At 63.4% G+C, this 22324-nt stretch overlaps 1 long non-coding RNA gene across 2 annotated transcripts; it reads left to right on the plus strand.

Annotated features, from left to right (window-relative positions):
• The first annotated feature begins 1071 nt into the window (after positions 1 to 1071).
• Positions 1072 to 6350, plus strand: LOC307105166. 2 transcript variants are annotated; one of them, XR_013813996.1, is made up of 3 exons: positions 1072 to 3752; positions 4657 to 5068; positions 5358 to 6350. It is a non-coding gene; the product is annotated as an uncharacterized lncRNA (long non-coding RNA). The 2 variants fall into 2 exon arrangements; XR_013813997.1 differs by having other exon boundaries at positions 6089 to 6350.
• The last annotated feature ends 15974 nt before the right edge of the window (positions 6351 to 22324 follow it).

Consider the following 22324-nt stretch of genomic DNA (forward strand, 5'->3'; position numbering starts at 1 on the left):
GCTTTTCCAAAGGTGAAGCCTGGTGTGTCTGGATGGATCACAGGGCAAGATAAGCCCTCACGGCAGGAAGCAAGGATGATTTATGCGGCCGGGATCGCGGAGTCCACCCAGGCAGGCGCGTCCGGAATTCAGCCTTGTCACAACGATGGTTTTCATGTCAGGATTTTATCCTTCGTTTCACACTGATTTCAGTTTCAACTTCATTTGTGCCACTTACGAAACCAGAAGAATGGGTTTTTAGAAATAAATTGTTTAGATGCAAATTGATCTTTTTCTAAAAATAAACAATTGGTAGAACACCAGAGCCGACACACATGTATGTGTATGTGATGTGCTTGTGCTCGGGAGGAGCCATCTTTGGCCGTGCTTCTTGCGTTGCCTGCTCTGACCCAGCGCTGCCCTGGAGGCTGCCCGCTGCAGACAGGCCTGAGTGTGAGGAGCGCAGGCTCTGGAGCCGGTCCGGCCCCATCTCGAGTCCAGGCCGGGTCCTGGCTTAGCAGGGTGCTCCCTGGGTCTTGGTGAGCTAATCTATGAAATAAGGCAGGACGGAGCGGGAGGGTCTTTGTGAAGCCCAGACGTCCCATTGCCTGTAAGCACCGAGCATAGTGCCCACTGGGCCAGCGCTGTGCCCATGCCATAGGGTGGTGCTGGTGCTGGTGGTGCTGGTGATGGTGATGCTGGTGATGGTGATGCTGGTGATGATGGTGATGATGGTGGTGATGGTGGTGATGGTGATGATGATGGTGATGATGGTGATGGTGGTGATGGTGGTAATGGTGGTGATGGCGATGATGGTGATGACGGTGATGGTGATGGGAATGGTGATGATGGAGATGGTGGTGGTAATGGCTATGGCATATGATGGTGATGATAATGGTGGTGGTGGTGGTGGTGGTGATGGTGGTGATGGTGGTGGTGATGATGGTGATGATGGTGGTGATGGTGGTAATGGTGGTAATGGTGGTGATGGTGATGGGAATGGTGATGGTGATGATGATGATGGTGATGATGGTGGTGATGGTGATGGGAATGGTGATGGTGATGAGGGAGATGGTGGTGGTAATGGCTATGGCATATGATGGAGATGATGGAGATGGTGGTGGTGGTGATACAATCAGCATCTTGTAAGACTTTGAATTAGGTCTCCCTCTCTCCCAAGGAAGCACCGCCTCCTGCTGGATCCAGGGCCCCAGTTTGTGCAGCCATCTCCCTGCTCTGACTGCGATTTTCATTCGAAGCACGGCTCCCAGAATTCCCAGAAAGACCTTTCCTCTCTCAGCAGAGCCCTGATCTTGAAAATCAAAGTGCTCCGGCCTCAGACTCTTGCACAGAACAAATGTCTGCTCGTCGGAAAATGAATCCTTCCCCGGGGCACAGCCCGCATCCGACACCCAAGCAGGGGTGCTGGTGGGAGGCGTTCGTTATGAAGATGGTCCCCTTCCCCCCTCGCCCCCCCCCCCGCCCCGCACAGCAGAGCAACCATTCTCAGCGCTCCCACATCCTACAAACCTGCGTCGCCTCCCTTTGCCCCGAGCTCTCCAGCCCCCTGTCACCCCGACACCTGCCTTCCATACAGAGAAATGCCCCGCTCTCCTGTCCAGTCCTCCCACCGTCTCCCCACCTGTGGGCCTGGCAGCCGACCGGGTTAGATCCAGGTGCTGGCCTGCTCAGCCGGGTGACTGACCGGCCGGCCAGCGTGCTCTGGCCGAATGGCTGGAGCTGGAGGCCCCAGGGCGGTGCATTAGCCTCTAGTGGGGGTGGGGGGCCAGGGGTGCGGGGCGGGCAGTGGGCGTGGGGAGGCCCCTCCTGCGGCTCAGGGCAGACTTCTTTGCCAGCAGAGCGAGTGGGGCCGCATGGACGCCTCTGCCAGACCCAGTCCCCTGGGCCCAGGGCGGCCGGGGCAGGGCGTCCTCAGCGCGGCCACGGTCACGGGCGTGGAGCAGGAATGTGCGTCTGTGCCAAGCCGTCCAGCGGGAGAGGCTGTGTAAACAGCACCCGAAACCCGAGCCACACGGAGCCAGGAAGGAGGGGACCAGGAGGAGAGGCCGCGGCCCGGCAGGCACCAGGCCCTCTGACTGTGTCCCGAGCTCGGCCGTCACGTGAGCTGGGCGCAGCTCCCTCCCCTGCCCCCGTCCGTCCTCTGCGCCGAGTGGCGGTCCCTGCGGGCTTAGGCTGACCGGGGGCCCCCGCCGGGCAGCAAGGCTGGTCATCTCTGTGGGTCCCCGGGAGCCCCCGGGAGCCCAGCGCTGCCCACGGCGGAGGGCGGGCGGCGTCTTCTCTGCTGTGACTCCGAGTCTATCAATCACACGGCCCAGACCTGACCCCGGGGGGAGTGTGCTCGCGTGACCAGCCTGGCGGTCAGTGAAGGGACCCTGGTGTCCTGGCTGTGAGGCCTGAACCCCCCCCCCCCCCCCCCCGGCTCTCCGCTCAGGCGAGGCCGCGCTGCCGGGCAGCTGGCGCCTGGTGCCTGGCAGGCTCCTTCCTCCAGGTCAGGACGGGGGTGGGGACCCGGATCTCCAGCGGCCGGGTCCCGGGTTAGAAGTACAGGAAGCCGCGGCCCTTGTGTGCATGGTGAGGTTAGGGTTAAGGAAGCGCCTTGTTCACGCTTCACGGGAGGGACCCAGGCGGGCGCTCACCACCCAGCCTCCCAGCCTCGGCCCGCGGGGCAGGACACAACGTCCCCAGGATCCCGTCCGCCCGTCCGTGTCCCCAGCGGAGGCACAGAGGGAGCCCGGCGAGGCCCTCTCGCTCAGCTCCTGGTCTGGGGGCGGCTCCCTGTGGGTGGAACTGCCCCAGGAGGGGCCGAGGGTGACGGCTGCCTCCACCGTGTGGACCCAGGAGCTGCCGGCCGGACGCCTGACCCTGCTGACCACCACGGAGGGCCTGGCCGCGTCCCTCAGCCCCCTTCCTCCCTCGTCCAGGGGGCCCTCAGGGATCACTGGAGACACTTGTTCGGCTGTATTAGAGCGAAGATTTGGATTTGTTCTCTCTCGATTTAACACGAGTTTTACACGATCGGAATCTTCCCCAAAGCACAGCGCTGTCTGGGCACCCAACCCTGCAGCAGCGGGAGGGGGCTGGGCAGGGCGAGGACTTGGCTGGCGGGCGGACCTCCCACATCGCGGGAGGCTGTGACGTCAGCCCTGCAGCCCCGCAGGTCTGAGAGCTGTGGGCAGGGCCGCGGTGGCCTGGCTGTCTGTCTCGGGACACTCAGCCGAGGGGCAGGGCTGTGACTGAGAGATCTCCATGGACCCCAGCTCAGCTCTCCTCCGCCCGCCTCCTCCGCCGGAGACCGGGCCTCCCATCTCCTCTGCGGGCAGCTGGGCTCCAGGGAGCACGTGGGTGGGCGCAGGAGCAGCCCCGTGTCTCCCTCCTTTACCGCCCCCACCCTGAGCATGCAGGGCCTGTTCCCCAAGTTCTCCAAGGCACCCCAGCATTTGAGCAACCCCCCTCCTCCAGCCTGCCCCTCCCACACTATAAAAACCGCGCTGTGCAAGTTCCATCCTCCAAACAAGGGGAGCAGGTCTGGTGGGGGGACTCACCATGGGAGTGCCCAGGCCTGGCCTGCTCAGCAAGTCTGCCAGGCCACACCCACATCCAGGCCACACCCCTGACCAGGCCACACCCCTGCCAGGCAGGCAGGTCAGCCAGTGCCTGGAGCCGATTTGCACAGCAGGATTAGGGGCTCACATGGAGTATTTGTCCCTTTCCAGATTAATCTGTCTACGTCCTGCCTGAACGAAGAACATGTGGTAAATGCACGATTTGGGGACAAATGAAGGGGGGGGCAGGGCTCTGGTTCATGGAAGATGTTAGGGAGGCCGCCTCCGCCATCAGAGCTGCCCTGCGGCCATGGCCACGGGACCAGTCTCAGGAGCTGAGTGTTTGTGAAAAGTGCGTGTATGTGTGTGTATACATGTGTGTGTGCATGTGTGCATAACTATATGCACGTGTATATATTGTGTGCATATGTGTATAGGTGTGTGCATGTATGTATGTGAATGGGTATATAAGTGTATGCATGTGTGCATGCATCTATGTATAGGTATATGCATGTGTATGTATGTGGATGTGAGCACATATGTGTACATGTGTGTATGTGTTACTTTCTATTCAGAACACAGAAGAAGCCCTTTTTCCGAAAAGCAAACACCAGTGTCTTGGGCGCAGCCTGCGGGCGTCCGCGGCCACTCACTGCAGGTCGGAGGTCCAGGCGGAGTGAAGCCCCTGTCACCCCCCCCCACCCCCTCCTACCCCACCCCCACCTCAGAGGCCACCGCGGACGACCCAGACGCCTGGCGCAGCTGCCACCCGAGGGGCTGGAGGGACCTCGCTCACCAGAGTCCCAGCTCGCTCTTCCCGCGGGCCGTCCTGGCAGAAGCCCCGGAGGGAGGGTTCTGAGCGTGAACGGAACCTTCGGCCGCTCCTGCGTGGCTGCAGGGGAGGCTGCGCTGGGGGGGGGGGGCAGTTTCTAGGTAAAGGAGGCGGGCGGACGTGTGCACAAGGCCGGGGACATGGCCTCCTCCAAGGCAGGCATCCTGAGAAACGAGGGCCTTTGCCAAACGCCCATGAGCTCTCGCAGGAAAGCACGGGGTTTTCATTAAAAAAGGAGAAAGACACAACAAAACAACACTGTTGTCCTTTTCTCCTTCACAGAGATTCTCCCACTGGGCGAGGCCAGCCCCTCCAGGCACCCCGAGTCTCATTTCCCGTCACCCCCGCCCCCGCCCCCACCTCGGGCAGCTCCTCCCGCCCTTTGGGGGGCTCTGGTCACTACATGGTCACGGCCAGGAAGGGGCACCCGGGAACGAAACCTCGGCTTGTCCTCGCCCAGGTCCACCCCGACGGCTCAGCCACACACCTTGACGTGACCTAACCTACAAAAGCCACCGAAACCCGGTCCTCCTGCCCCGCCCGCCCGCCCTGCCGGGAGGCGGCCTGCTGCCAGGTGCCAGAGGGACGCGGAGGGGGAGGAGGAGGAAGAGAACAGGCGAGGCCACATTCTTTAGGAAGAAGACGGACTGTGACTGGACTGTGACTTTCGACAGCACATGACCTGCCTGCAGAGGTGAGGGCTGGAGCCTGGGGGGGGGGGGGGTGCGCGCGGGGGGGGGGGGGAGGGGTCCTGGTCCCCGGCCCAGTCTGACCAGTTTGCGTGGGGAGTAGACTGGGGAGCAGCAGGCACTTGCGGGTGGGAATCCCTGCGGGGAGCCTGCAGTGTGGATTTTCCTGAGGCCGATTTCAAGTCCTCTGCCAGGACCCCCGCAGCCTACCGTGTCCATCCGAGCCCCGGGGTGACTTGTTCAGAGAAGAGAAACGGCTGTGCCTGTGCTGAGCGTGCCGTCTGTGCTTCCCAGGGCCTCCAGGAGGGATGGTGCGCGGCCGGCATTCCGGGCCACGGTCACAGGCGGGGCCGCCAGGAGGGATGGTGCGCGGCCAGCATTCCGGGCCACGGTCACAGGCGGGGCCGCCAGGAGGGATGGTGCGCGGCCAGCATTCCGGGCCACGGTCACAGGCGGGGCTGCCAGGAGGGATGGTGCGCGGCCGGCCGTTCCGGGCCACGGTCAGGACGGGGTCTGCACGCCTGCGGCCGCTCTGCTGGGTGCGGGACACAGAGCCGAACAACAGGCTCCGAGTCCGCACGGACCCCGCGCCTGATTCACGGACAAGTCGCGTGGCCACGGGGCAGAGGGGCGACGTCAGGGCCCTGCAGTCCCAACAGCAGCCCCCGACTTTCTGGGCAGACACAGCTCTGCTCCACGCGCTCAGCAGGAACTGGCAGAAATGTTGCTAATACAGTGTGGAGAGCGGCTACAGCGTTTGGACCGGTTACAGTCCGGACCTGTGGTCCCAGGTGGTTGAGTGGTGTGGGCTGCAGGAGGAGCAGCAGATAAACAAAGCGTGATCAGGTGCCTGTAGTTGAGTGGATTCGAAACCCGAGAGAATGTTGTGACCTCACCCTTACTTTGCGTCGTGGGATCTGGCTATAGAATGAAGACTCGGCTTGCATCAGAGAGGACAGCGTCCCATCTAGATCTCAGCTTCCTTCTCTTGTCTGTCTTCTCCACCCTTCCCCGCCCCCTCTCAGGCTCACCGAACCTGGCTGTGCTGGCGGCACAATATAGTACATCTGAAAGACGTCGTTAAAGATTTTGTGCTCAAGTTTGTCCAGCCCGGCTGGTGTGGCTCAGTGGTTGAGCGTTGACCTATGAACCAGGAGGCCACGGTTCGATTCCTGGTCAGGGCACAGGCCCCGGTTGCGGGCTCGATCCCCAGTGTGGGGCGTGCAGGAGGCAGCCGATCCATGATTCTCTCTCATCCCTGATGTTTCTACCTCTCTATCCCTCTCCCTTCTGCTCTCTCTAAAAATCAATAAAAATACATTAAAACAAAAGTTGTCCAATAAAAAAGTTGGTTTTTATTTGAGTGTCCAAGTTACACGGTTTGAAGCACTTTATGTCCCGTGAGGGATGGTGTTGACACTGCTCACCTCGGGAGCCGCCGGCTCCAGCCGCTTAGGGAGCCTGTTTCCTGCGGGCCGGCCTCACCCCAAATGCACGGTTAGCTCTTCGCCCGTGGAGACCCAGGTGCACATGAGGTCACGTGCAGTCCCGTCCTTCGCCACCTTGTCCTCATCACGGGACCTTATGGAATGATCGCCCGCGGGTGACTGCTGGGTGGCTGCCGCCCCACCACACGCCGAGTGCCGCCACCACGGCTCCTCACACCACAGGGGTGCCCACGTGTGCCCCGCTGTGCCCTATGGCTTCCGGGCCGGGCCCTGTGCTGAGCCCCTCACACGTTTTGTCCCATTTCATATACAGGGAAGCGGAAGTGAATGCCTGGGCTGAAGCAGTAGCCGTCACGTCCCGAAGCCCCCCACCCGTTAACAGGATGAGAGCGGCATGCAGGGCCGCAGCGCTGCGGTGGGCGAATGCCTAACGTGGCCGGTGCACGTTTGGGGCCGACAGGCAGAGGCCGTGTGTTCACACGTGCCTGTGTTTGCAGGGTCTAGAGCTCGCCCTTTGTCTCTGTGGTTGTGACGATTCACCACCGAGTGTATCTTTGTCTGCCTGTTCTAGCATTAGCGATGCTTTCTGACCTAAAAGCAGAGACGGGAGAGCCCACCCCCGTTACCGTCCCGCTCCCCGGTTCCCCGGTTCCCCTATCCCGGGGAAGCAGGCTTCTCTGCGGGGTGTGCCTGGGAGGAGGGTTTGGTTCCTAGGTGTGGGGACACAAAGCTGGCCTGAGCCGAGGCCCCTCCCGGAGGCTGGGATTTCCCTGTCAGCTGGCAGGCGAGGGGGAAGGGAAACGTGCAGAGAATATTCAGAGCCCCGCCCACCCTCCCCGGCCCGGCGGGAGCTGGGAGGAGAGAAGGCACGCACAGCAGCAGCGAATCAGGCCTCAGCGGAGACGGAGCCCGAGCCCTCGTTCTGCAGCCGGGGTGGCGGGTCGGTTCTCCGGGCCCCAGCCGGCCGCTGCCTCCGCACAGACCCGTGTCTTTCTGACCAGACCAGTGTGTGGGGCCAACAGCGGGGGCCGGAGACCGGCTCCCTCACCACTGGGGCGTGGGGGCGCCGGGCAGAAAACGGGCTTCGTTCTGTTATTCACAAAACGCATCAGAAGCAGCCACTGAGGCCGACAAGCAGCCTCCCCGTGGCCCCGGTCCTGGAACTCCTCACGCAGCACAGACGGCTGCCGGGGGCCGGCCTCCCCGGGCAGAGCAGGGACACCACCCCGGCGCCTCTGCGCCTGCTCCCCGGGGTCGGGTCGGGGTCGGGAGCGTGTCGGAGCCCGGACGGGGAAGGCAGGACAGGACGGGGGCTGGTCCACAGCCGTAGGACCGCCAGGACACGCGACACGGAGGCCTGACCTCTCCTGCGACCCTGGTCTGTGAGGCGCCCCCATTGGCCTCCGTGGCTGGGTTTCGGCATTCCTGCGTCTGCCTTCGGCTGTTGCCTTTCGAGGGACAGGGAGGCCGTTTGTTGTGCTGTTCCCACCAGGCCTGGGGCAGGCGACACTCTAGAGACAATTGTGGGGGCTGTGCTAATAGGGCACCCAGAAATGGAGGAGCTGGAAATGAAACACGACGAAAGCTTGAGTCATTATACTCGAGGCCTGTACACGGGTTCGTGCACATGGAAAGGGAATTAATTAGAAGGTGACTGGCCGGGCGGGACTGGGCGAGACGGGCTGGACACACCCTGGAGCCAATCTCCACGGTCCCTCTCCAGCCATCCGCATCCGGGGCGGCGCTGGGGCTCGAAGGGCGTCTGCAGAGTGAGTGGGGTCCCTCTGGCAGGTGGGGTCCCTCGGCCTGGCCTGCGGGGATCGGGCTGAGACCGGCAGTCCGACATCCCCGAGGGATCCCAGAGTGGGAGAGGGCACTCTGCAAAGTTGCTGTCTCTCAGCAGCTCCTGTGTTGAGCGTCTGCCCCCTGGTGGTCAGTGAGCATCATAGCCAGTCGAACGGTCTCAGGGTCGCTTAGGCATCCTATCTAACAATAGAGTAACATGTAAATTACCATCACTCTGCTACGCCCACAATTGGACGGCGGGAGGCTGGGGGGCGGGACTCGGGGTGGCCTATCCGGCCATTGAGAGGCACGGATCCGCTGCCACTGAGGGGGGCTACCCTGCTGTTGAGAGGCGCAGGGGGCGGGACTCCCGCCCCCTGTGCCTCTCAACGGCCAGATCCGCGGCCGCTGAGGGGGCCTGCCGCGGACACCCAGCTGCGCCTCTCAACGGCAGGGTAGCCAGGTGTCCACGGCAGCCCCCCTCAGCGGCCGCGGACTATCAAAAATGGGGGAGCTGGGTGCCTGTCTGCTCCGGCACCAGGCCTTTCAGAAGCCTCCGGCTCGGCGGAGGCTTCTGAAAGTCCTGGTGCACCAGCGGACAGGCACCCAGCTCCACCGTGAAAAGCGAAGCGTGTAGGGGACCCTACACATGCATGATTCAATCATGCACTGGGCCTCTAGTTTATATATATAAACTAGAGGCCCGATGCACAAAATTCGTGCTAGGTTAGGCCTTCCTCCCCCTGGCTGCTGGCACCGGCTTCCCTCTGGCACCCGGGACCCGGGCTTCCCTTGCAGCCCCGGCTTCGTCCGGAAGGTTGTTGGAAGGACGTCCGGTCTAATTAGCATATTCTGCTTTTATTATTATAGATAATAATGTTTTTATAGCTATCACTTATTTTTTAATTTTATTTTTAATTTTATTGCGACAGTCAATGTTATTTTGTATTAGCTTTGGGTGTGCCGCACAGTGGTTAGACAATCATATAATTTACAAAGTGGTCCCCCCGATATTTCCAGTACCCACCTGGCCCACACGTAACTATTACAACGTTATGGACTCTAGTCCCTGTGCTTACATCCGTGACTCTTCTGTGACTGTCAATCTGTACTTTTCAGTCCCTGCACCTTTTCCGCCAGCCCTCCCCCGCCCCTCCAGCCAGCACCATCTGTTCGCTGTATCTATGCGTCTGTTCCTGTTTCGTCTGGGCCTTTATTTTGCTCTTTAGGTGCCACATAGCAGTGAACTCACATGGGACTGTCTTCCTCCGCCTGACTTACCTCACTTCGTAACACCCTCCCGGCCTCCACGCTGTGCGACGGGAAGATTCCGTCCCTTTACGGCCGGGTAGAACTCCCTCCCCGGCTCGCCGACGGGCCCCGGGCCACTTCCACGGGCTGCAGCGAGACCGGGCGGCGTGTCTCTTTCTGGTTAGTGTTCTGTGTTTCTCTGAATAAACGCCCACACGTGGCATTGCTGGGTCAGAGGCAGCTCCGTGTGAGCCTCTGAGGACCCTCCCCCTGTTTCCGAGCCGTGCGTGTGTGAACACCGGCCGCGGGCGAGGCGTTGTCCAGGCACGAACTCCTTTATCCCCAGAACAACCTTGCAAAATAGAGTATAAGTTTGTGTTTCCTTCAATGAATTATTCACCGGATAATGCGGTTAAAAGTGAGCCTGCTGGGACCCCCAAGCGCCAGCCCCAGTGGCTTCTGGGAAGGCAGCCACCAATAACGTTTTATTGCTTTTCCTTGCAGATGTTTTATGTGTGTGAATATCAACGATAAAGGCCGCGGGAGCCCCCTGCAGCCTTAACACCGTGCCCTTCATTTCCACAGAGCACAGCGGTCGGCACTGGGCCATCCTGTCAGCACGAGACCTCTTCATGTTCTTCTTTTTGTGACCCTCACCTGAGGAGATCCACTGATTTTTCAGAGAGAATGGAAAGGAAGGAGGGAGAAAGTCAGGAATCGAGAGAGAGAGAGAGAGAGAGAGAGAGAGAGAGAGGAGAGAACTGATGTGAGATAGTCGACTGATTGCCTCCCGCATGCACCCCCAGTAAAAAAATCGGGGTGATGGTTTTTATTTGCGGTGACTCGCTGTAGTGTTCAGGCTGCATGTCAGCTCTGTGAGCTTCGATCTTTCAATAAATGAAAACATGGAGGCGCACACACCCCTCCTCTAATACACGCCCAGAGCCATCGTGCGGATGAACAGACGCAGGACGCGAGCTTGCTCTCGGGCTCCGGAAATTGCCTTTCCCGATCACAGGTGTTGGTCACAGGGATTCCTGCAGAGGCTGCGTCCCTGGAGGCGGCTGGCGGCTGAAGCTGCGGGTTGCAGCGTAGAGACCGTTTCTCAAGGCCCTGTTCCCAGAAGCTCAGAGGAGGGGACTCTGCCCCGGCCTTGCACCTGCGGACGGGGGTTCAGGCCCGGCCTTGCACCTGCGGACGGGGGTTCAGGCCCGGCCTGGAGAGAAGGGAGAAGTTCCTGTCTGCATGGCCCAGCGGGCACGTAGGGGGTACGACCTGCAGTCCCAGGGGAGCTGTCTCAGCAGCGGGGGCGCGGGGGTCTGATGTTTGCGCTGTGGGGACGGGACACCGCGCTGGGCAAGGACACAGTGAGGGCCTGCCTCGGGAACAACCCGGCTCCGCGGGGAAATGGACTTTGCTCTGCAGCATCACCCACACCGGGACACGCCCTGCAGGGACCCGGAGGAATGCTGCTCCCAGACGTCGGCGGGGCCTCCCGGAGCCGGTCCCCGCTGCACCAGCTCGCAGGGGCTTGCTCTTCGGAGAGGAGGGTCCAGTGCACCCGTGGCCTGGCCGCTGCTCCCCTTCCCCCCTCAGGGGTGGCGGGTCCTCATCGGGAGCCAACAGCTCAGGGCCCAGCTCAGACACAGGCCAGCCTCGCCCCTGCGGACCGAAGGGTCCTGGGTTCGATTCTGGTCAAGGGCACGTACCTTGGTTACAGGCTCCTCCCTGGCCCAGGCCCTGGTCAGGGTGCGTGCAGGAGGCTACCGATGGATGTGTCTCTCTCACATCGATGTTTCTCTCTGTCTTTCCCTCTCTCTTCTACTCTCCCTAAAAATCAGTGGAAAATATCCTCGGACAAGGATTAACAACAACAAAAGAATCAACCAAGGAACCGTGGTAAATGGAACAACAAATCATTGTCTCTCTTTCTGCCTCCCCCACTCCTTTCTCTCTAAATAAATAAATAAGAAGAACGGAAGGCGTTTCCCGTTTCTGCCTGCGCCGCGTGTCGCCAGCGGTGCTGTGAGCGGCTGCGGTGCGTGGGCCTCGCCTGAAGGACCTGCCGGCGGCTGGGATGATTAATGGGTCTTAATGCTGAGCCCAGCGCTCGGGACACCGCGGCAGGAGGGCCCGCGGTCCCGGAAGGGCCCTGAGCGTCGTAGCGGGAGGCCTGCGGGATGTGGCGGACGGGCCTTCTCTCCATCTTTGCAGACTCTGTGTCGAGGGTTCTCTGCTCAGCGTTTAGGTCCCCCTCTCCTCTCAGATCCGCCTCCTGCGGGGGCCTGTAGGGGGCTGCGGAGGCTGTGGGGGGCCAGTGGGAACTGTGGGAGCTGTGGGGGGACTGTGGGGGGCTGCAGGGGGCTGCGGGGGCCTGCAGGGGGCTTGCAGGGGGCTGCTGGGGGCTGTGGGGACTGTGGGAGCTGTGGGGGGACTGTGGGTGGCTTGCGGGGGGCTGCAGGGGGCTGTGGGGGCCTGCGGGCTGCGGGCTGCCCTGTGAGTGCTGGGGGAGGGGGTGCTCCATAGCGAGGATTTCTGGGAGCGGCCGCTCATGGCGGTTCCCGGCCACCTCAGGAAAGGGCGGGGGGACAAGGGTGCGACGGGGTGTGGGCTCTGTCGCGGGGACGTGCGGGCGCGGGCTGCAGGCTGTCAGCTGGCTGAACACACCGTGCCCGCGCGGTGGCCCTGGGCGGCGGGTGGTGCTCTCTGCACAGAACGGGGCTCCCGTGGCCTCAGCCTGTCCAGAGCGGGGCCGTCGGAGATCGCGGGTCAGGAGGCTGCCAAGGAGGCCTCGACGCCCGGGGACCCGAGTGCCCCCCAAACGCTGAGACCCTCGCTCAGATGGAGGTCAGGGGCCTCCCCTTCCAGATGCGGGCGCGAGGCGGGAGGTGGGTGTGAGCGCCATGCCCCTCCTTCCTGGCACCTGTGCCCTCTGCCCCGCCCCCGCCTTCCCGCCGCACCCCAGTCTGTGCCTTGGTGCCTGGGTTTTAAACCCTCCCGAAGGGGGTCGGAAAGGGAAGGCCTGTGTGGGGCGCTGACCTGCTTCGTGAAGACCCAGGCCCGGCGGCTCTGCTCCCGCCCTTATGTAGCCAGCCCGCCGCCGCCGCCAGGCCTGCCTCCCAGTCACCGCCCGAGAGGCAGAGCGGGGTCAGCGGCTCCCACAGCCGCGGACTGGCTCCCCTGTGGGGTGTCCGGGGGGCTGGCTCCCCTGTGGGGTGTCCGGGGGGCTGGCAGAGGCTCAAGGGCAGAATGCAGGCTCGTCCCACCATGGGAGGAAGCCAGCCGCCACGGGGCAGACGTGTTGGAAGAGAGAAAGGCCGTGTGGGAGGTAGCGGCCGCAGCGCCCTAAGGTGGGCGCCTTCCCGTGGGTGAGGTGCCCGCTGCTCAGCAGCCCAGCCCAGCAGCCCGCGGGGAGGTAGACGGGGCCTCCAGCCTGGGACCGGGCCCTGCAGGAGCCGAGGTGGCTGCCGCGCGGCCTCGGGGGAGAGCTCCGAGCTGGCAGGGCCCCGCCAGCCGGTCCGAGGCGGAGCTGCCCGCAGCGTGGCAGCAGCGAGCCCATAAAGCGGGACCGGGAAGGAGGTCCAGGGCGTGACCACCCCTTCGCTGTGTCACTCAGATGCCACACACGTGTACCACGTGCGGTGTGGGGAGCGGGCACGGCCCTGGCTGAGCACGTCTCCCCTGTGGCCAGCTCACCGAGGCCCGGGGGCAAGGGGATGGCTGGTTCCCTCTCCTTGTGACTCAGCACGAACCAGGCGCCTGCTCTGCAGGGAGCTGCCGGGGGGCCCAGCTGGGCGATGACGCGCCTGACATTTTACACGAGAAACAAGATAAGGGCCCGGTCCGCCCTCCTGCCGGGCGAGCAGGAAGCGGGGAGATGGGAGCAGCCCGGCCCGCCCGGAGCTGGGCTCGCCCACGTTCCCCAGACCCTCGGTCCTGCCCAGCCCGAGGCAGCCGGTCTCCCACGGCCCAGCCTCCTGCGCCCCGAGAGGGGGAGGCGCAGGGATCCCGGCACCCCAGCCACAGAGACTCGGGGTCCCAGCTCAGCTCTGCCCACCAGCCCTGTCATGTGCGCCTGGCTGTCTCCCCTTCGGTCACTGCCCCCAGGCCACGGGGTGGATTGACGACTCCCCCCCCCCCCCCCCCCCGGCACCACGAGCGAGGGCCCTGTCCCAACCACAGGTCTCTCTGGGGACCACACGCCCGCGAGCGTGGGAGCCTGGACTCGGGCTCCCAGGCCCTCGGAGCCCCGCGCCCAGGGTTGGAACTCAGGACGGGGAGTGAGCCACAGCCCCGGGCAGTGGTCAGGGCCGCGCCGAGGGTGCCAGCCAGCTTCCCAGGGGCCCTGGGGGGGCAGCGAGGACACCTCACGGCCCGGGCTGGGCCGGGTCAGGCTGAACTGGCTGCCGGCAGCTGTGGCCAGAGGTCGCAGGTGAGAGCGCGGTGACACGAAGGGCCTAGTCTCCACACCAACATTAGAAATAACCCTCACGGCGCGGCGGGGGCAAGACACGGCTGTGGGGAGCCCGCCACGGGGGAGGTCGCCACGGCTCCTGACGCTGGAGCGAGGGACACAGGGGCGGCTGCACAGCTGCCACAGCGCCGGGAGCCGGCCACCCGCCTGCCTCGGAGGCGTGGCCGCGGTCGGGATGCCACTGGCGTGGGGTGGAGGTTGATGGGGTTTTAAAAGCATCCAGATGCTGCGTGTGGCCCCGAGGAGCATCCCAAAGAACAGCAGGAAACGGCACGCCCCAGCGACAACGCGTCCCGGCTGCCTGGGGCCGCTCGCTCCCGCCCGACGGCCTCTCCCCTCGGCCGACACACTACACTGGGCCCCCTCCTCCCAGAAGTGCACGTTCCCCGCAGAGCTGTGGGCTACACCAGCTCAGCCCCTCTCCACACTGGGCGGGGGGTGGGGGCGGATGTGGGTGTCTGTGACATTCAGTCTCAGGGAGTCTTTGAGGGGGGGGGGCGGGGAGGGAGGCGGGGCCCAGGCCTGCGCAGCCAGCAGTCAGCAAGCGGCCAGGCAAACACGTTTTCTTCCTTATTTTCTTGCCTTTATGTGGCAGTACATTCTGGCTGATGGGAAGGTCTGGCCCATCCATCCTCCAAATTTTCAGCGTCAGACAGGAAGGCAAAAGTGCCGCTCGAACCACTGAAACAGCCCCAAAGCCTGTCGGGACGGGTATCCTGCAGGCGTGAGCCTGGGCCGAGCAGGTCACCTCAGAGGCGTGCGCGTGGCAGGTGCCGCGCCCCGTGGCTGCCCGGGGCCAGGCCCACGCACAGCCGGCTGGCATCTCCTCGGTTCTGCGCTCAGACCGTTTCTTCTGCTCTTCACACCGACTTCCCTTCCGCTTCATTTCAGAAGGCACGGTCATTACTTGAAGTAATCAGCATCTTATATTTTAAAGCTGTTCCCAAAAGCACTGAAAAGCTTTAATTATTCCAATTTCAGCTCCATCAGCCCTCACACGTGCCTTTCCCACGTGGCTAAGGTCTGGTCCAGGCATTCGGAGGAGCCACGTTAGGGCCTGCCTTGTCCGTGGGGGGTCAGCGAAGCCCCGAGTTATGTCTGTTTTCTGGTGTTAGGCGTCAGCTGAGGACATGTTTCCATTGACTTATAGAGAGGAGGGAGGGAGAGACACATCGATCAGTGGCCCCGCATGGACCCTGATGAGGGCCAGGGGTTGAGCCTGCAGCCGAGGTAGGTGCCCGTGATTGGAACTGAACCCGGGACCCTTCAGTCTGGGGCTGAGGCTCTGTCCACTGAGCCACACCGGCCAGGACACGACTGTGCTCTTGTGCTGTAGGACATGATGACCTGGGGAGCAGGCTAGGGGCCCTAACAGGAGCGGGAAGCGACTTTCCGAGGCCACGGGCTTGCCAATGGCCCTCCGTGCCATCACCTACATGATCCAATGTTCGGTTAAGGGATGAGGCAGATCCTAAACTTGGGCAAGTTCTGACTCCGAGAGGCCACCTAAAATGGCGGGCTCCTGGGGTGAAGCTCATACAGCTGTTCCCATCCAGGACCCTGGCTCCTGGCAGTTACGAGAGCTGCTTTGAGGCTGGGAGGTGGGACTTAAGCCATATTGCGACTGAGTTCCTAAAGGAAGCCACATGTGGTATGGGCTACGAAAGCTCAGACACAATTAGGACAAAAAAACACTTGGGACCTAAATGGCCTCCATGAAGTGACTGAATGGATCCTTCAGAAGATCCTGTGAAACGGAGATTCCCAGACACCGAGATAGACTCACAAGGACTGCAGGACACTCATTTGTAGAGAATAGTACTAACCTTAACCCTACCCCTAACCCCAACCCCTAACACCCTATTCCTAACCCTAACCCTAACGTTACACCTAGCCCTATCCCTAACTATTCCGAACCCTAACCCTATCCCTAACCCCTAACTCCAATCCCAACCCTAACCCCTAACCCCTAACCCTTAACCCTAACCCTATTCCTAACCCTAACCTATTCCTAGCTCTAGCCCTAACCCCTAACCCCTCGCCCTAACCCTCCTCAGCATTGGAAGATGGGAGGTGTTACTGTATCGTTTAACCTTGAGGCCTACCTCCTAGCTCTCCACCCTGGTGCACCCATATGTGGGAGGCTGAGCCGCCCTGTTTTCATGGCCTCAGCTTCCTTTTCTGAGCGAGAATCGGGCAGCGCTGGGATCTGAACCGCGGGGCAGCTCTGCTTAGGTCTCTGCAGGGATGAGCTGTGGGCACTGACAGCGCAGAGGCTTGAGGACAAACCCCGGCTGACGGGGAGGCATCGCCCCCTTTCCCCTCCCCCCCTCCCCGAGGGCACAGCCACCAGGCCCCACCATCTCCCAGGACGGCTGCCGCGTCTCCCCCCCCCCCCCCCCGCCTCTCCCCCTTACACAGGCTCCCTGTTTAGAACGGAGACGTGTCCCTTCGTGCCCCCAGGCGTTCCCTTCTCAGTCGCGGGCACGAGTGGACGCGGGGAAGCTGAGCACAGTCCTCCGAGGTTTCTGAGCCCACGCGGCCTCCCGTCCTCACGTGCTACACGGGCCCTCGAGCCCCATCCGCCCGCCCCCCCCCCGCCCCCCAGCTGCCCACCTCCCTGGGCAGCACCTTCTCCCTCCCGGTCCCATGGCCTCTCTCCCTTCTCCTTCTCCAGCGCCCGTCACCGGTGTGACAGCGCCCCCTAGGGGACCTCGTCAGCACGTTGTCCTCTCAGCTGTCACAGGCACGGAGCAGGATGGGGAAGACCGGCCCGTGGGACCTGAGGGCCAAACGCACCCCAGTGACCGAGCTGAGCCCGAGCCCGCACCCCAGTGACCGAGCTGAGCCCGAGCCCGCACCCCAGTGACCGAGCTGAGCCCGAGCCCGCACCCCAGTGACCGAGCTGAGCCCAAGCCCGCACCCCAGTGACCGAGCTGAGCCCGAGCCCGCCCCTGGGCCGTCCTCACGCCGGTCCTCCGCGGGCTCGGGTGCACTTTACCTGGTTGGAGCCAGATTGCTCTTGGCCTTGACACTGTTGCTAACTTGTGATTCAAAATCAACACTAAGAACTGAACAGCAGACAGAACACCCACCGCCTCTCACGTCTGGAAGTCGCACTTGCTGTCAGAGTAACATAAACGGAGCCGCGTTCAAATGGCGTCGGGGCTGGTGCCGAGGGACTGGCTGCCCCCTGAGCCTCAGACCCGGGTGTGAACTAAGACGGCAAACGCCCCCTCAGGCCTGTGCAGCCCGTGTCTCAGGGAGAGGCTGGCAGAGAACAGGAAAGCGAGACGAGACTGCCGACCAATACGTGGGACTGAGCATTAGAGCACGTTTAGGGTCAGTGTCCCTCCCCGCTATCTGCACCACAGCAACGCCTCCGGCTGTGGGGTCACTGTCCCGCCCCCCCCCCCCCCCGGTCTTGGGGTGCCCCTTGCCCTCGTCTCCCCGTCGGAACACGGTTTGGGCTCCTTACAAGCGGGGTGCGGCTGGTTTGGCTCCGATGCTCGGGTGCTGCATTGGGGACCTCTGGCACCTCTCTTCTCACTGCCCCCCCCCCCCCCCCCATTGAGACCCTGTGAGGCCTGGGTGCTCCCGTCTCTGGGGCCTCCTGTCGGGCCAGGTCAGCGGCCAAGCAGCCATTCTGCGCCCCTCCCCCCCCCCCCCCCCCCCCCCGCCCCGGGACAGCCAATGCCAAGGGCCGGAGGGTCCCTGTGCAGGAGCAGTTTGGGGCTTTCACATCTTCCATTTTCCAGACGATCCTCAAGGTTGTCCCAAGAACGCAGCTCAGTCTCCGGGAACCTGCGCCTCCGACAGGACTTCCCGACCCCGGGCCTCTCGCCCACCCCAGGGTACCCAGCTCCCCCTGCACCACGAGGTGTCCTGCCCGGGATCCTCGAACCGGATTGACTCAGATTCCGGGGGAAAACAAGCAAGCACTTAGCGGGCACCACGCACACACTCAGCGCGGACACTGCGCACACACAGAGACCTCAGGACGCGTAACTCCGGGGGGTGGGACCCAGGCTCCGCCCGGCGGCGTGGCTCAGTGGTTGAATGTCGACCTATGAACCAAGAGGGCTCGATCCCCGGGGTGGGGCGTGCAGGAGGCAGCTGATCCATGATTCTCTCTCATCATGGATGTTTCTCTCTCCCTCTCCCTTCCTCTCTGAAGTCAATAAAAACATATTTGGAATAAAGAACAAGCCCAGGCTACTGAGCATCTGAGAGCGACGCATGGCAGGCAGCGGGGACGGGGCACGGAGGCCGCGGGTTCGGGCGGCAGGGGTGGAAGGCGGTCCCCGGGGAGAGCGGGGCCTGGGCCGTCCTCTCTGGGCCGCGAGGTCCAGGCCGCCTCACGCTCAGCCACCGCGCTGCCCTCCGGCGGAGAAGGCAGCAGTGTCCTGCGTCTGTCAGTGTTGGGGCTCAAGCCCTCCTTCCACCACAGCCGCGTATTGGGGGGCGCCCTCCCCCCTCCAGCAGCCGGCCGGGGGCCCGGGGCTGAGGGGCGCCGGGGTCCGAGCTCTGTCAGCAGGAGGGGTGTCTGAGCCATGTGGTCAGGTTGTCGATTCTCAGTTCTCAGGCCCCGAACGGCCGTCAGCAGGCGGCTCCGGGCCAGTCACGTGAGTGCACACCTGGCAGGCCAGCTGGTCCCCGTGTCACCGCCCCCGCGGGCACGCCCGGGGCACGCCCGCCCAGACAGGGACACACTGCCCCCCGGGTCACGCTCCGTCTTTGTTCCTGTCCCACCGTGCTCCTCCCAGCTCCCAGGCTCCGCTGGTCAGCCAGGACACGGGATGGGCAGGCCGAGCCGGGTAAAGGCCAAGCGGTTTACAGCCTCCAGTAGATCGCAAACCCGTCCTCCCCCCACGGCCTCTCGGGAGTCAATGATTTACACGTGTCCCCGGGAGCGGGTAAATGCTCCTCGGGAGAGAGAGCAGAAAGCCAGTCAGTGCCCCTTGTCAGCCACACCCAAGGACGAATAAAGCCGGGGACGGAGTCCATTCTGGCCCATCAGCATCAAGCTGAAGAATGTTCTATGGGACCCTCCCTGAGGCCTCCCCTCGACCCCGCCTTTCGAGCCCTCAGCATGCCCTCCCTCTCGGAGCACCCTCTCTCCCTGCCCTCCCCTCCCCGGCACCTCACCTCTGTCCTCTCTCTCCAAGTGTGTCCGTCACTTGTTCCCCGAGCCCCGCGGGTCACCTCTGTAACTCCCTAAGCCAACGTTTTATCACTCGGGTTCCTGCCCCTGAATTCTTTCTTTGCCGAAACTCAAGAACCGAGGTCTAACTTCGCCGGTGACGACGGGTGGGTCCTGTGTCATCGCGGGCACCTGGCGGCCAGGGAGCCGTCCTCTTCCTGGATCCGCGCTAAGACCTCTGGGGCCGGGCGGAGGCGCCACGCGGGGCTCGGCGTGCGGGAGGAGGGCGCGGGCAGGTCGGAGGAGGGCGCGGGCAGGTCGCCCAGGAGCGCCCACAGCTGTGGAGGTGGTTTTGTAAGAGCTTCCTTGGCCCAGACTGACGACAGCCGGGGAGCAGGGTCTGACGGCCCGAGAGTAACAGCCTTGCGATTTCCTCTTCGCATTTGCCCTGACGGAGGGGGCTAAGGCCGATCCCGGGAAGTGGGAGAAGCAGGTGGGGGGGGGGGGTTACAGGTGAACCAGTCACAGCTCCCTCGGCGTCTTGCTTCCAGGTGACGGCGTCCGGCGGTCCCAGGCGTGTCCCCGGAAGCACAGGAACCGTGGGCAGGGCTGGCTGCGGGCGGACACAGCCTCCATTAGAGCAGCGACCGGCCTGGGGCGGACTGTCCGCCACGCCCTGCCCTGCCCCGCCAGGAATGTGCGGTCAGATCTCCGGGGAGGTGACGTTCCCTGGGACGCTGTCCTCCTCTACAACCTTCTCAAAGCGGGGTGCTCGGCTGGTCCCACAGACCCAGGCGGGGACCTCGCACACCGGCGGCTGCTCCGGTGCAGGTGGTGGGCCTGGCCTGGCGCAGGCTCCCATGCGTCTCCGTGGAGGTGGCTCCTCCACCCGCCCCACCTGTCTCTGAGCTGCGTCTGTCCCGGGTCCCGGGTGAGGAAGGGGCCGGAGGGCAGGGTCCCGGGGCCCAGTGAGACGGGCCAACCTCAAGGGGCTCCTCGGGCTGCGAGGGAGCTGAGAACAGTGTGCGTCCGAGCAGGCACCCTGCCACCCGGAGCAGCTCAGGGTGTCAGGAGGTGAGGGCGGGGAGGGTGTGGGCAGGCCTCCTGCCGTGGGTGGCCCCGGCCTCCCCGTTGGCGATGGAATGTGGGTTCCACAACAGCAGGCGGTTCCCTGGTGACAGAGCCCTGGCCCCGTCCCTCAGTGTGCCGCGCCAACACGGCCGAGGGTGACCCTGAGAGGGTGGTGAAGGACTGAGAAAAGACAGACAAGAGAACGGAGCTGGGTCTCGGTGGGACTCTGTCCTCTGATGGAGAGCTAGCGACAGTGCCACGTACTACGGGCCGTGTCTTTATTTTATAGCAGATTCCACGAGGCAAAGCAAGGGCGTGGTCAAGATGTTTACAACATTCTCCTGGGTTTCGATCCTCCTCAATTACATGCACCTGATCAGGCTTTGTTTACTTGCAGCCTCTATCACTCAGGCATGTGGGGCCACGTGTTCGGACCATAGGTTCAAGCTCACAACCACAGCTGTTGGCTATCATTGTGCTGGGAGGGCTCTGCCCTCCACGCTGGGACTTGCACGTGGCCACGAGAGGACTGTGCCCTCTCATCAGTCCGAGGCTTGAACCTGTCCCAAACACCACACGCAGGACTAAGTCCCCATGCAAACCCCAGACTCAATGATGAGAATCAGTGATGGGCCGCCTCCCTCACGCCCCCCACTGGGGATCGAGCCCGCAACCCGGGCACGTGCCCTGCCCGGGAATCGCACCGTGACCTCCTGGTTCATAGGCCACGCTCAACCACTGAGCCTCGCGGGGGAGGGGGGGGGGGTGGCGGGGGGTGGGGGGGTGGGGGGCGCTGGCTCTCTTAGCCTCGAGGTGCTTTAGGCGGAGACCTGGTGTGCTTCCCTGGGCTGTGAGGGTGTGGGTCACCTCATTCTGGGGGCTCCTCGCTTTCCCACTTTGCTCATCTCCTGACCCAGGACAGTGGGCCGGGATGTCGGTCTCTGCCCCTTCGGGCAGCAGCGTTCTGTGCTCTGTCTGGAGATGGAATGCGTGGGTCAGGGTCGGGCTGTGGAAGGCTCTTTCCTCCCGCTATCTCCTTGTTCATCGTGTGCTGCCTCTCCGAGCGAGGCCAGGCACGGCGTCCAGCCATCGGACGGCAGGCCTTTGGGGGAACACAGCGGCCGCAGGGGCCTCGACCGTGACTATCGGGTTGAGGCCAGGACACCGCCGGGGGCAGCAAACACATCAAAGCGCCCGAAGGCCGCCAGCCTGCCGCAGCCGCCCGGCTTGTCCACTTCCTGTGTTTGCCACAGTGGCGTTGATCGGTACATCGGGCGCTCTCTGCACCGGCGCCTCCCGGCTCTGCCAGGGAGTGGCCTTCAGCAATGCCGTCCTCAGAAGCCCCTCAGCAGGAGAGCTGGGCCCGAGGTGGCGCTGGGCCCGAGGTGGCGCTGGGCCCGAGGTGGCGCTGGGCCCGAGGTGGCGCTGGGCCCGAGGTGGCGCGGCCGGGGGCGCTGTCTCCAGGCGCTAACAGACCGAGGGCTGAGCAGCAGCGAGGAGGAGGCTCCTGCTGCAGAGGGAGGACTGATGGGTCTTGGGAAGCTGCCCACCCCGAGGCCATCTGCTCCTCGAGAGGAACCCCCACATCCAGGCTAGTTCCAGGCCTGCTGCCGTGTGCAGGCCCCGCGTGGGAAGCAGCCCTTTCCCGGGTGAGGCCCAGCTCAGGTCCCATTCGTAGGAAAAGAATACAAGCGACTTGTAAACACGGGGAATGACGCCCCCCCCCCCCCGCCCTTGTGATCAGGAAATGCAAAGTAAACCCCCGCCTGTCTCCACCCAGCAGGTGAGGCCGAGAACGCGGACCACGGGGGTGAGGTCCCGGCGACACGGCCCGCACTGCCCCTCCCCGCAGTGTCAGCCCCCGAGGAGAAGTGTTAAGGTCAAAGTTCACACGTGTGCTCAGGAAGTCCACTCGGTGGACTTCCCGGGCACGTGCACGCGGGCTCAGAAATAGGGGTCTCCCTCCCAGGAGCGTCCCCCTCCCCTCCCCCTCCCTCTCCCCCACAGGTGCATCACTGGTGCCCTCCTCCCTCTTGAGCTCCAAGGCCCTCCTTGGCCTCTGTCCGTGTTTCCCGAGCCCATTGCTTCT

Source organism: Cnephaeus nilssonii (genome assembly GCF_951640355.1).
Source record: "Cnephaeus nilssonii genome assembly, chromosome: 9".
Classification (NCBI taxonomy): domain Eukaryota; kingdom Metazoa; phylum Chordata; class Mammalia; order Chiroptera; family Vespertilionidae; genus Cnephaeus; species Cnephaeus nilssonii.